This window comes from Gorilla gorilla, chromosome 4 (assembly GCF_029281585.2).
Source record: "Gorilla gorilla gorilla isolate KB3781 chromosome 4, NHGRI_mGorGor1-v2.1_pri, whole genome shotgun sequence".
NCBI classification, from domain to species: domain Eukaryota; kingdom Metazoa; phylum Chordata; class Mammalia; order Primates; family Hominidae; genus Gorilla; species Gorilla gorilla.
The window spans coordinates 102,152,888-102,164,316 of record NC_073228.2 but is presented as its reverse complement, the minus strand read 5'-3'; the positions used below and the strand labels follow the sequence as shown (position 1 = coordinate 102,164,316).

Sequence of the window (11,429 nt, the reverse complement as noted above, 5' to 3'; positions counted from 1 at the left end):
TGTTCACTCTGATGGTAGTTTCTTTTTCTGTGCAAAAGCTCTTTAATTAGATCCCATTTGTCAAGTTTGACTTTTGTTGCCATTGCTTTTGGTGTTTTAGACATGAAGTCCTTGCCCATGCCTATGTCCTGAATGGTATTGCCTATGTTTTCTTCTAGGGTTTTTATGGTTTTAGGTCTAATGTTTAAGTCTTTAATCCATCTTGAATTAATTTTTATATAAGGTGTAAGGAAGGGATCCAGTTTCAGCTTTCTACATATGGCTAGCCAGTTTTCCCAGCACCATTTATTAAATAGGGAATCCTTTCCCCATTTCTTGTTTTTGTCAGGTTTGTCAAAGATCAGATAGTTGTAGATATGCGGCATTATTTCTGAGGGCTCTGTTCTGTTCCATTGGTGTATATCTCTGTTTTGGTACCAGTACCATGCTGTTTTGGTTACTGTAGCCTTGTAGTATAGTTTGAAGTCAGGTAGTGTGATGCCTTCGGCTTTGTTCTTTTGGCTTAGGATTGTCTTGGCCATGTGGGCTCTTTTTTGGTTCCATATGAACTTTAAAGTAGTTTTTTCAATTCTGTGAAGAAAGTCATTGGTAGCTTGATGGGGATGGCATTGAATCTATAAATTCCCTTGGGCAGTATGGCCATTTTCACGATATTGATTCTTCCTACCCATGCGCATGGAATGTTCTTCCATTTCTTTGTATCCTCTTTTATTTCATTGAGCAGTGGTTTGCAGTTCCCCTTGAAGAGGTTCATCACGTCCCTTGTAAGTTGGATTCCTAGGTATTTTATTCTCTTTGAAGCAATTGTGAATGGGAATTCACTAGTGATTTGGCTCTCTGTTTGTCTGTTATTGGTGTATAAGAATGCTCGTGATTCTTGCACATTGATTTTATATCCTGAGACTTTGCTGAAGTTGCTTATCAGCTTAAGGAGATTTTGGGCTGAGACAATGGGGTTTTCTAGATATACAATCATGTCATCTGCAAACAGGGACAATTTGACTTCCTCTTTTCCTAATTGAATACCCTTTATTTCCTTCTCCTGCCTAATTGCCCTGGCCAGAACTTCCAACACTATGTTGAATAGGAGTGGGGAGAGAGGGCATCCCTGTCTTGTGCCAGTTTTCAAAGGGAATGCTTCCAGTTTTTGCCCATTGAGTATTATATTGGCTGTGGGTTTGTTGTAGATAGCTCTTATTATTTTGAGATATGTCCCATCAATACCTAATTTTTTGAGAGTTTTTAGCATGAAGGACTGCTGAATTTTGTCAAAGGCCTTTTCTGCATCTATTCAGATAATCATGTGGTTTTTGTCTTTGGTTCTGTTTATACGCTGGATTACATTTATTGATTTGCGTATGTTGAACCAGTCTTGCATCCCAGGGATAAAGCCTACTTGATCATGGTGGATAAGCTTTTTGATGTGCTGCTGGATTCAGTTTGTCAGTATCTTATTGAGGATTTTTGCATTGATGTTCTTCAGGGACATTGGTCTAAAATTCTCTTTTTTTTGTTGTGTCTTTTCCAGGCTTTGGTATCAGGATGATGCTGGCCTCATAAAATGAGTTAGGGAGGATTCCCTCTTTTACTATTGATTGGAATAGTTTCAGAAGGAACGGCACCAGCTCCTCCTTGTACCTCTGGTAGAATTCGGCTGTGAATCCATCTGGTCCTGGACTTTTTTTGGTTGGTAAGTTATTAATTATTGCCTCAATTTCAGAGCGTGTTATTGGTCTATTCAGAGATTCAGCTTCTTCCTGGTTTAGTCGTGGGAGGGTGTATGTGTCCAGGAATTTATCCATTTCTTCCAGGTTTTCTAGTTTATTTGCATAGAGGTGTTTATAGTATTCTCTGATGGTAGTTTGTATTTCTGCGGGATCCGTGGTGATAACCCCCTTTATCAGTTTTTATTGCGTCTATTTGATTCTTCTCTCTTTTCTTCTTTAGTAGTCTTGCTAGCGGTCTATCAATTTTGTTGATATTTTGAAAAAACCAGCTCCTGGATTCATTGATTTGTTGAAGGGTTTTTTGTGTCTCTATTTCCTTCAGTTCTGCTCTGATCTTAGTTATTTCTTGCCTTCTGCTAACTTTTGAATGTGTTTGCTCTTGCTTCTCTAGTTCTTTTAATTGTGATGCTAGGGTGTCAATTTTAGATTTTTCCTGCTTTCTCTTATGGGCATTTAGTGCTATAAATTTCCCTCTACAGACTGCTTTTAATGTGTCCCAGAGATTCTGGTATGTTGTGTCTTTGTTCCCGTTGGTTTCAAAGAACATCTTTATTTCTGCCTTCATTTCGTTGTGTACCCAGTAGTCATTCAGGAGCAGGTTGTTCAGTTTCCATGTAGTTGAGCAGTTTTGAGTGAGTTTCTTAGTCCTGAGTTCTAGTTTGATTGCTCTGTGGTCTGAGAGACAGTTTGTTATAATTTCTGTTCTTTTACATTTGCTGAGGAGTGCTTTACTTCCAACTATGTGGTCAATTTTGGAATAGGTGTGGTGTGGTGCTGAAAACAATGTATATTCTGTTGATTTGGGGTGGAGAGTTCTGTAGCTGTCTATTAGTTCCACTTGGTGCAGAGCTGAGTTCAATTCCTGGATATCCTTGTTAACTTTCTGTCTCATTGATCTGTCTAATGTTGACAGTGGGGTGTTAAAGTCTCCCATTATTATTGTGTGGGAGTCTAAGTCTCTTTGTAGGTCTCTAAGGACTTGCTTTATGAATCTGGGTGCTCCTGTATTGGGTGCATATATATTTAGGATAGTTAGCTCTTCTTGTTGAATTGATCCGTTTACCATTATGTAATTGGCCTTCTTTGTCTCTTTTGATCTTTGTTGGTTTAAAGTCTGTTTTATCAGAGACTAGGATTGCAACCCCTGCCTTTTTTTGTTTTCCATTTGCTTGGTAGATCTTCCTCCATCCCTTTATTTTGAGCCTATGTGTGTCTCTGCACGTGAGATGGGTTTCCTGAATACAGCACAGTGATGGGTCTTGACTCTTTATCCAATTTGCCAGTCTGTGTCTTTTAATTGGAGAATTTAGTCCATTTACATTTAAAGTCAATATTGTTATGTGTGAATTTGATCCTGTCATTATGATAATTTTATTAGCTATTCCTCAGCTCACATTCCATAAAACTCCTGCATACTTCACTTGCTGTCTGTTGTCCCCCTTCAAATTTGAGCAACGTTCTTTCCTTGTATAGACTCATTTCCACATGGAGTTTCACTAAGACCTACTGGAATGAGAAAATATCCTTAAATGATATATATGCTCAGGCTTTTTATACTGCCAGGTATTATCCAGATGGTATCAGAGATAACAGCGTCATAAACTATAACTTTTAATGATCTCCAGTTTGAAATATGGAAGCAGGCTACAGCCATACCACCTTGAATGCGCCCGATCTCCTCTGAGATATGGAAGTAGTGTTTTACGTGGACAAAAATTGCAAGAGATTTTTGCTTAACAAATATTCAATTACATTTAAAATTGATACTTTTGTCATACAGGAAGCGAATGTATTTTCCTTGGAAAGTTAAAGAATGTATCCAAAATAGGGAATTTTTTAAAAATCTCAGAAGTTTTTGTGTTACAGGTGGTTTTTGGTTAGATGAATAAATTATTTGGCAGTGATTTCTGAGATTTTAGTGCACTGATCACCTGAGCATATACACCGTACCCAGTATGTTGTCTTTTATACCTCACCTGCCTCACAACCTTCCCTGCCAAGTATCCAAAGTCTATTAAATCATCCTTATGCATTTGCATCCTCATAGCTTAGCTCGCACTTGTGACTGAAAACATACAATATTTGGTTTTCCATTCTTGAATTATTTCACTTAGAATAATGGCCTCCATCTCCATCCAATTTGCTGCAAAAGATATTGTTTCATTCGTTTTTATGGGTGAGTAGCATTCCACGGTGTATATATACCATTTTATTTATCCACTTGTTGGTTGATGGGCACTTAAGTTGGTCCCATATCTTTGCAATTGCGAATTCTGCAGCTGTAAACATGCATTTACATGGGTCTTTTGCATATATATAATGACTTTCTTTCCTTTAAGTAGATACCAAGTGGTGAGATAGATTGCCAGATCAAATGGTAGTTCTACTTTTAGTTCTTTAAGGAATCTCCATACTGTTTTCCACAGTGGTTGTATTAATTTACATTCCCACCAGCAGTATAAAAGTGTTCCCCTTTTGCCACATTCATGCCAACATATATTGTTTTTTGACTTTTTAATTATGTCCATTCTTGCAGGAGTAAGGTGGTATCTCATTGTGGTTTTAATTTGCATTTCCCTGATGATTAGTGATGTTGAACATTTTTTAATGTGTTCATTGGTTGGTTGTCTATCTTCTTTTGAGAAAGGTCTATTCATGTCCTTTGCCCACTTTTTGATGGGATTGTAAAATAGGGAATTTTAAAGAAAACAAAACAAAAATTACACACAAAAACTCATGAGACCTTTTTATTTAAACAGAAAGAGGAAAGAAGGGAGTGAAAGAATAAGTGAGGAAGGGTAGGAGGGAGGAAGGGAGGAGGGAAAAAAGGTAGGTTATCTGTGTCAAAAATGTAATTTTATGTAATGGCTAAAGAGAATCTTCACATCATATGAGTTACATATTATAAACCTTTCATAATAAGTACAAGGTACAAAGGTAATTATTTAGTTTGTTTATGGATGCTTAATTAATTATGTATTTAATAACTTTTACTTCTTCTGGTCTAAGAAATTATGAAGATAAATACTTATCTTTCTTGCTTCATCTGAACTCACTATGGGTTTACTGTAAATACTTACTTACTTATGTCCCCTAAGGGAAAATATGAAACAACAACCACTCCCCTCCGCCCCACACACACACCACCCAAATATAATAACAATAATTCAAATTATTTGGACAAATTTGATCCATGTCATGCTGGTACTATGCCTGACTCTACAAACACTGCCACTTTTTAAAAATCTCTAATGAACAAATTTTCTTTAGTCTTTTAATCTATTCAGGTAGTAACAACGCTAATATTTTCCTTTCAGGAAAATGAAAACAACAAATGATATGCACTAGCTTGAGGAATTCTTACTCAAGGTTTAATTTTCTTTGACAGTTCAGATTGTTCTCTGTGGTATGAAGCCAGAAACAGCTGATAAAAATGCTTTATATATGCATATGTTCACACACCAACATACATGATTAATCATACTTGAATATGACACACACACACAAATACAAATATACACTTATAATGTTCAAATCAGTAATCGATTTAAAGCATCTTAATACCCTATTTCAATATTCTAAAACTCTATCAAGACATATGACAGTGAAATAATCTGGATTTAAAGCACATATTATGAGAAGAAATATTTTTATTAATTTTTATTGAAAATATACCAAAACTTTAAATAGATACACAAAGGGAATCTTGTGATAACATTTTTGAACTACAGGATACTTTAGTTTGGTAAACACTTTTTGTGCCAGCAGCAGAATATACTATACCAATTTCCTCCTTTTTACAAAGATTTCCCTGCTGTATATGGTAAAAAGATCTCAGAAATCCTAGTTCCAAAAGCTTCCCCATGGCCCCAGTGTATGATACCGATTTGGTTCCTTCACCTTGGTAATGTTGTTAACCTTTTGGACACCAGTTGAATTCCAAACTGTTTGTTAGAGTCTAGTGACTGGTACTTGGATGGGGTGAGAAATTTTTTTTGTGGGGCAGGAGGTATTTGTTTTTTTAAAAAAATCTTTATTTTTTTATAAAAAAATCTTTATTTTTTAAGGTACAATATGCATATATAATTTACCATTTTTACAATTTTTATGTGTACAGTTTAGTGCTGGTTGGGGAGTTTTATAATGTGGAAATTCTTGGAAGAGTATTTAACTCTGAAACACAGGTCTGAGCTCCATCATACCAATAATTGCGGGAAATCAGGGCTCCGAAGTAAAAATAATGCTGCCACAAATTAATTGTGTATACCAGCAAGAAAAATGAAACCAGGGAGAAGCCTTGTACCACCTAAATAGTTTTCTTTCCAATATATTTGTAAGGGAAGCATTAAAGAGAAATTAAAAAGAAGAGTGAGATAGATAGATAAATACTTTTTTTTCTATTTTCGTTCACCTGAGCCTTTCAGAGGCTTTTCAGTTTTTAAGATATTTTCTATAAAAAAGAATGGCTGAGAACATAAAAACTTTCTGAACTTCCTTAAAGTAAAAACCATTCAATAGATGAAACAATACAAATTTGAAAAATAAGATATTTTAAAATTCAAATTTGTAGCAGCACAATTTCAAGAAGAGAAAATTGGAAAAGAAGAAAAAAATCAATAATACTGTTTTTAAAACCGATACTTGCCTTTGTATTTCGAATATCAATGCCATATGGCTACCTTGCTCTGGATCTGGAAAACCTTATGACCAAGGAGTGAAGTTCGAACAATTTGATGAGATGTTAGCTTCAAGTTAAGTGCTGCTCACCTCTTCATTGATCATTTCACAGTTCAAAGTCTCAATGGATGAATATTTTTTGTACTTGAACATCATAAAATTGAATTCAGAAAGGGCATTTCTTAATGTATATTTATTAAGCTACTACTGAAACTTGTTAGCCCTAAAAATCAGCATTATTTGAAAGTACAAAATATCTTGCTTTATGTGGTTCCCAGTCATTTCTTTGTCACAATGTCTTTATTCTTTAATAACTGTTTCAATTATTTTTAATTAATTTATCACTTCAAAAGAAACATGAAATTGTACACAATTATGTGTTGCCCTAAAAACAGCATTATTTTAGGAGGATTAAGTTTTTAAGATTTCTACAATAAATTGACATTGAAATTCAGGAGCAGTTTTGTTTGTTTACAGATGAGGTCTCACTCTGTTGCTCAGGCTGGAGTTCAGTGGCTATTCACAAGGGGCAATCATGGTGCACTACAGCCTTGAACGTCTCTTCTCAAGTGATCCTCTTGCCTCAGCCTTCCAAGTAGCTGGGACTACACCTGGTAAAAGTAGATTCTTTATTACATCTTTTAATTTATATTTACACTATCTTCTATTTTTGTATATTGTAGCTACTTAATTTTCTAGAAAATGTTAAGAAATAGGTAATGGATGAACAAATACATCCACTTTTATACGGAGTCTTGTCATGCTAGTCAATCAGTTTTATAGTATTTTACCTCTCAATCGACCAATTAATTGCTTGAATTAACTTAGCCACCTGGACCTTAAGACTAGGCAATCTAAAGAATGAGATACACTTTAATAATGCAAAGACATACCTAGAAGAAAATAAGGACACTTCTTTACTATCTGCTTCTAATCTGTTTCAAGAATTAGGTAGTTAAGAAGTAAATTAGGAGGAAGACAATAGAATTGAGTAAAATTCTAGAGAGGTATTAATGTCCCTTGCATTTAAACTGAAGAGACAGAATGATCTGTTACAGAGGTAAAGAGCATGCTTTCTGGAGTCTAACATGTATCATTCTTAATTCTACAACTTTCTGCCTGTTCAAGTTGTTTTACCTCTGTGAGCCTCATCTAGAAAGTGGAAATGCACCTATCTCTTTACACTTTGGTGAATGTAGAATGAAATAATGTATATAAAAGCTCTTAGTAGCTTAGTAGAGTGCTGAGCACAAAGTAGGTATGTTTATTAAATTACTGACCTGAAAAGAAATCATTTCTGTAGAAAGGAAAAGTAGGGAGGATGAAAAGTGGAGGAAGTACCTGGCTTCTGATTGATAAACAACATATCTGGCCAAATCTCCCTTTAGATGCCTCATAGGGTCCTGCTTTGCCAGTAGGTGACACTGTCATGTCATTAGGAAGGATTTGCAAAGCCCATTCATGACCAAATGAAACAAATTCCTGGATCAGTTAGTCATGTTCGCCCCGATCACAAAGGGAGCAGTCACTTTTTTCTCACGCATGTTCATCACTTCTCCCATTTAAGTTGCTCTCCATCTAAGTTGCTTCTCCCAATTCTGGGTCTCCTATCTCACCAACACCTTCTGACAGAACATCCACTTCTTTTTTCTCATTTTTATCACAGATATCTGAAGCTGAAAATATTTCTGAAAATCAGCAACATTACCTTATTTTTCCTTTAAAATCTGAAGAAAGCAAAACAAAACACAGTAAAAAACTATGGTATCAATGAGAAAAGGAACACTTACTATGCCAATACTTAAAGGAACTTTACAAGAGAAAGTACTTTCTTCTTCTCATGAAGCAAGCCTATTTTATATTTTTAACAACTACCATTTACTAAGAGTATACAGCAATGGTGGGAAACACTGGCAACAGCTATGATTGGAATACTTAGCCACATTTTCAGGGTGGGCATATCATATAAACCCACCCTGTGCAATGATCTAGACAGTGATGATGGGTAAATGGTTTTGAGTGGGTTGTTTGTTCTCCAGAAGTGGCAGGAGATGGGGGTCCCATTTCGTTCAGACAGTCCTGAATGTTCACAGAAAAGGAATCATAGAAAAGAGATCACTGCTGGGGGAAAAAAAGAAGATATTAATTTTATTCTGTAATTTGGGAAATCTTGGTTGAATAGTACTTCTGTTAATACTACAAAAATATACTTTTTTTCCATTTAAAAAGATACCCTGACACGTCCATTATTTTTAAAGTGACATTTAATTACAGGGATGCTTAAATAACACCATCATTGTCAATGAAAACTGGAAAGATTTATGTACAAAATGTTTCTCTTTCTTCACAGATAAACTTTGAAAGATCAACTGCTTTTTAAGTTAAAAGTGATTTTGTATCTACATTTTCTGTGTAAAGCTTAAACTTTTTGCACTTTATATCGTTAGATATTTTTTGGTTAAAAGTTAAGATTTGCGTATAGACCTACAGTGAAACCCCAATTAATACTACTTTACATAGAGTACTGTCTTCTTTATTGTTTCTTAAGCTCCAAATTTTGGTTTAAAGTCTAGGAAATTGTTTCCTGGAAAAAAAAAAGTATCTAGTTGTTAACTAGTCAATACCCATTCATTTTTAAAATACATGTTCTGAACTAAAAAGAATAAAATGATTACTGCCAAGTTGGCATTTCAAGTGATATGGTGGAATCTATAGTCTGAGCCTTCCCATTTACACCACTGCTGTTGGAAACAGCAACGAGAAAAGAATGCACAAAGGGTGTCCTTCGGTTTAAATTAGAAATGATCAGAAATGATCAAAATGATAGGACTTCTCAGAGAAATGTGGGGTATTAAACAAACGGACAGGAGGGACCGTCCCTCCCCAAATTCACTGGGGAGGGACACAAATCCTTAGTCAAAGCATACTGAAATAACTTCAGTGATCACTAAAAGCTCTAATTTTTTGTGTCATTGCTAATCAGTGGTCCTGACACAAAAAAAGATATTTTCATATCTAAAAATAAGGAATATACCAGATAGAAAGCTGGGGCAGGTGTCACCTATTTCCATGTGTCCCATTCCTAGTTTCTTCTGATTTGTGTGGCTAGACTTAATTAATATGCAAAAACTCATTTAACATTTTGGCATCTCAAAGAGAAGCCATTGAATATCAAACTGATAAGAAATGATAGTATAGTAATCCCCCCTTATCCACAGGGGATACCTTCTAAGATCTCCAGTGGATGCCTGAAACTGCAAGTAGTACCGAACCCTAGATACACTATGTTTTCCCTAAATGTACATACATATGATAAGGTTTAATTTATAAATTAAGCACAGTACGAGATTAACAATAATATCAAAGAAAGAAGAAAATAGAACAATTATAACAATGTACTGTAATTAAAGTTATATAAATGTGGTCTCTCTCAAAATATCTTGTTGTACTGTTCTTCCTATTTTCGGATTATGTTGACCACAGGTAAGTGAAAACTCAGAAAAGTGAACTCACAGATAAGGGGAGACTCCTCTATATTTGGTCTAAGCCAAGAATCCAGTTCCTCTCTGTAAATAAGAGTGGCATATCCTCCTGAAACAGGATCTGAGGAGTAGCAAAATGCAAGGTGTAGGATGTGAAAACATGGAAGATGTGTTTGCAAATACAAAATGCAATCAAAGTTTCAAATGATGTTGAATTCTATAAATTTTAATAATGTTTCTGCTTCCAGTAATTCAAGTAAGTATTCATATCAAAGGAGAATGTATATAGTGAATTACTCCAACATTCAATATTTCCACTAGACTATAGACTCTATTATTATAGAGTATGAATTTATTTTTTTCAAACACAGAAATTGGTGTGCAGTAGATGCTTGATAAATACTCAACAAATAAGATAAATACTCAACAAATAAATAAATTTCTGCTTATTTTTTGCAATAATTAAATAGCAGGAACATGTTGTAAATTTGTTTCAAGATTAGTTAACTCTAAGTTTGATAGAGTTTAATGTTAAGAGAAATTACAGAAGGGTTAATAGGCAAACAAAGGTAAGATTTTGTGGTGGAAAAACATTTTTCAGGGGTGGCTATGAGGGAATATATTGGAAAGACCCTACCAAATGAAAAAGCACTTATGCACTTATATAGCATTTAATATGTGCAGGGTCCTGTTCTAAGTTCTATACAAATATTAACTTTTAAAATACTCATAACAACCCTAATAACCCTATAATCTATACACTTTTATTATCCCCACTTAAAGATGAAGGAATTGAGAAAGAGAGAGATTAAGATGCTCAATTTCATATAGCTAGTAACCGGCAGAGATGGGATTTAAACCCAGTCAGTCTGGTTTCAGAATCTGTGTTCTAAGCTACTATGTTTATTTCTCCTTGAAAAAAAATGTAAGGTTATTACCATATTTTTCATATATAGGGCTGCATTAGTTTCCTACTATGTTTATTTCTCCTTGAAAAAAAATGTAAGGTTATTACCATATTTTTCATATATAGGGCTGCATTAGTTTCTTTGGGCTGCTGTAACACTTGCCACAAACTGGATGGCTTATGACAACAGAAATATAGTCCCTCGCTGTTCTAGAGACTAAAAGCCCAAAATCAAGGTGTTGGCAGGGGTATGCTCCTCTGAAAGCTCTAGAAGAATCCTTCCCCTAACTCTCTGTAGTTTCTGGGGTTGCTCATAGTCCTTGGCCTTGCTTGGCTTATAGCTGCATCACTCCAATTTCCACATGCCTTTTGTGTATGTCTTTCTGTGTTCTCTCCTTGTGTTATAAGGGCACCAGTCACTGGATTTAGGGCCCATTCTAATCCAGTATGACCTCATGCTAACTTGAGTATTTCTGCAAAACCCTTATTTTCAAATAAGGTCACATTCACTGGTGCTGGGGGTTAGCAATTGGACATGTCTTATAGGGGGCACAATTCAATCCACACAAAGGATCAGCCTTCTGTTAACATTAAGAAAAACGCTTATCATGAAAAACCAGTTACAGTAACATTCGA

General features: G+C 35.1%; 1 long non-coding RNA gene across 1 annotated transcript in view; it reads right to left on the bottom strand.

The window, feature by feature from the left end:
• Positions 1 to 5,359: 5,359 nt before the first annotated feature.
• Positions 5,360 to 11,429, bottom strand: part of LOC129533599 (uncharacterized) — a 762,991-nt gene continuing 756,921 nt past the window's right edge. The window contains exons 7-9 of the long non-coding RNA XR_010133635.1: positions 9,918 to 10,007; positions 8,380 to 8,522; positions 5,360 to 8,131 (exon numbers count right to left, since the gene is read on the bottom strand). This is a non-coding gene — a long non-coding RNA (uncharacterized lncRNA). The remainder of the gene's footprint in view (positions 8,132 to 8,379; positions 8,523 to 9,917; positions 10,008 to 11,429) is intronic.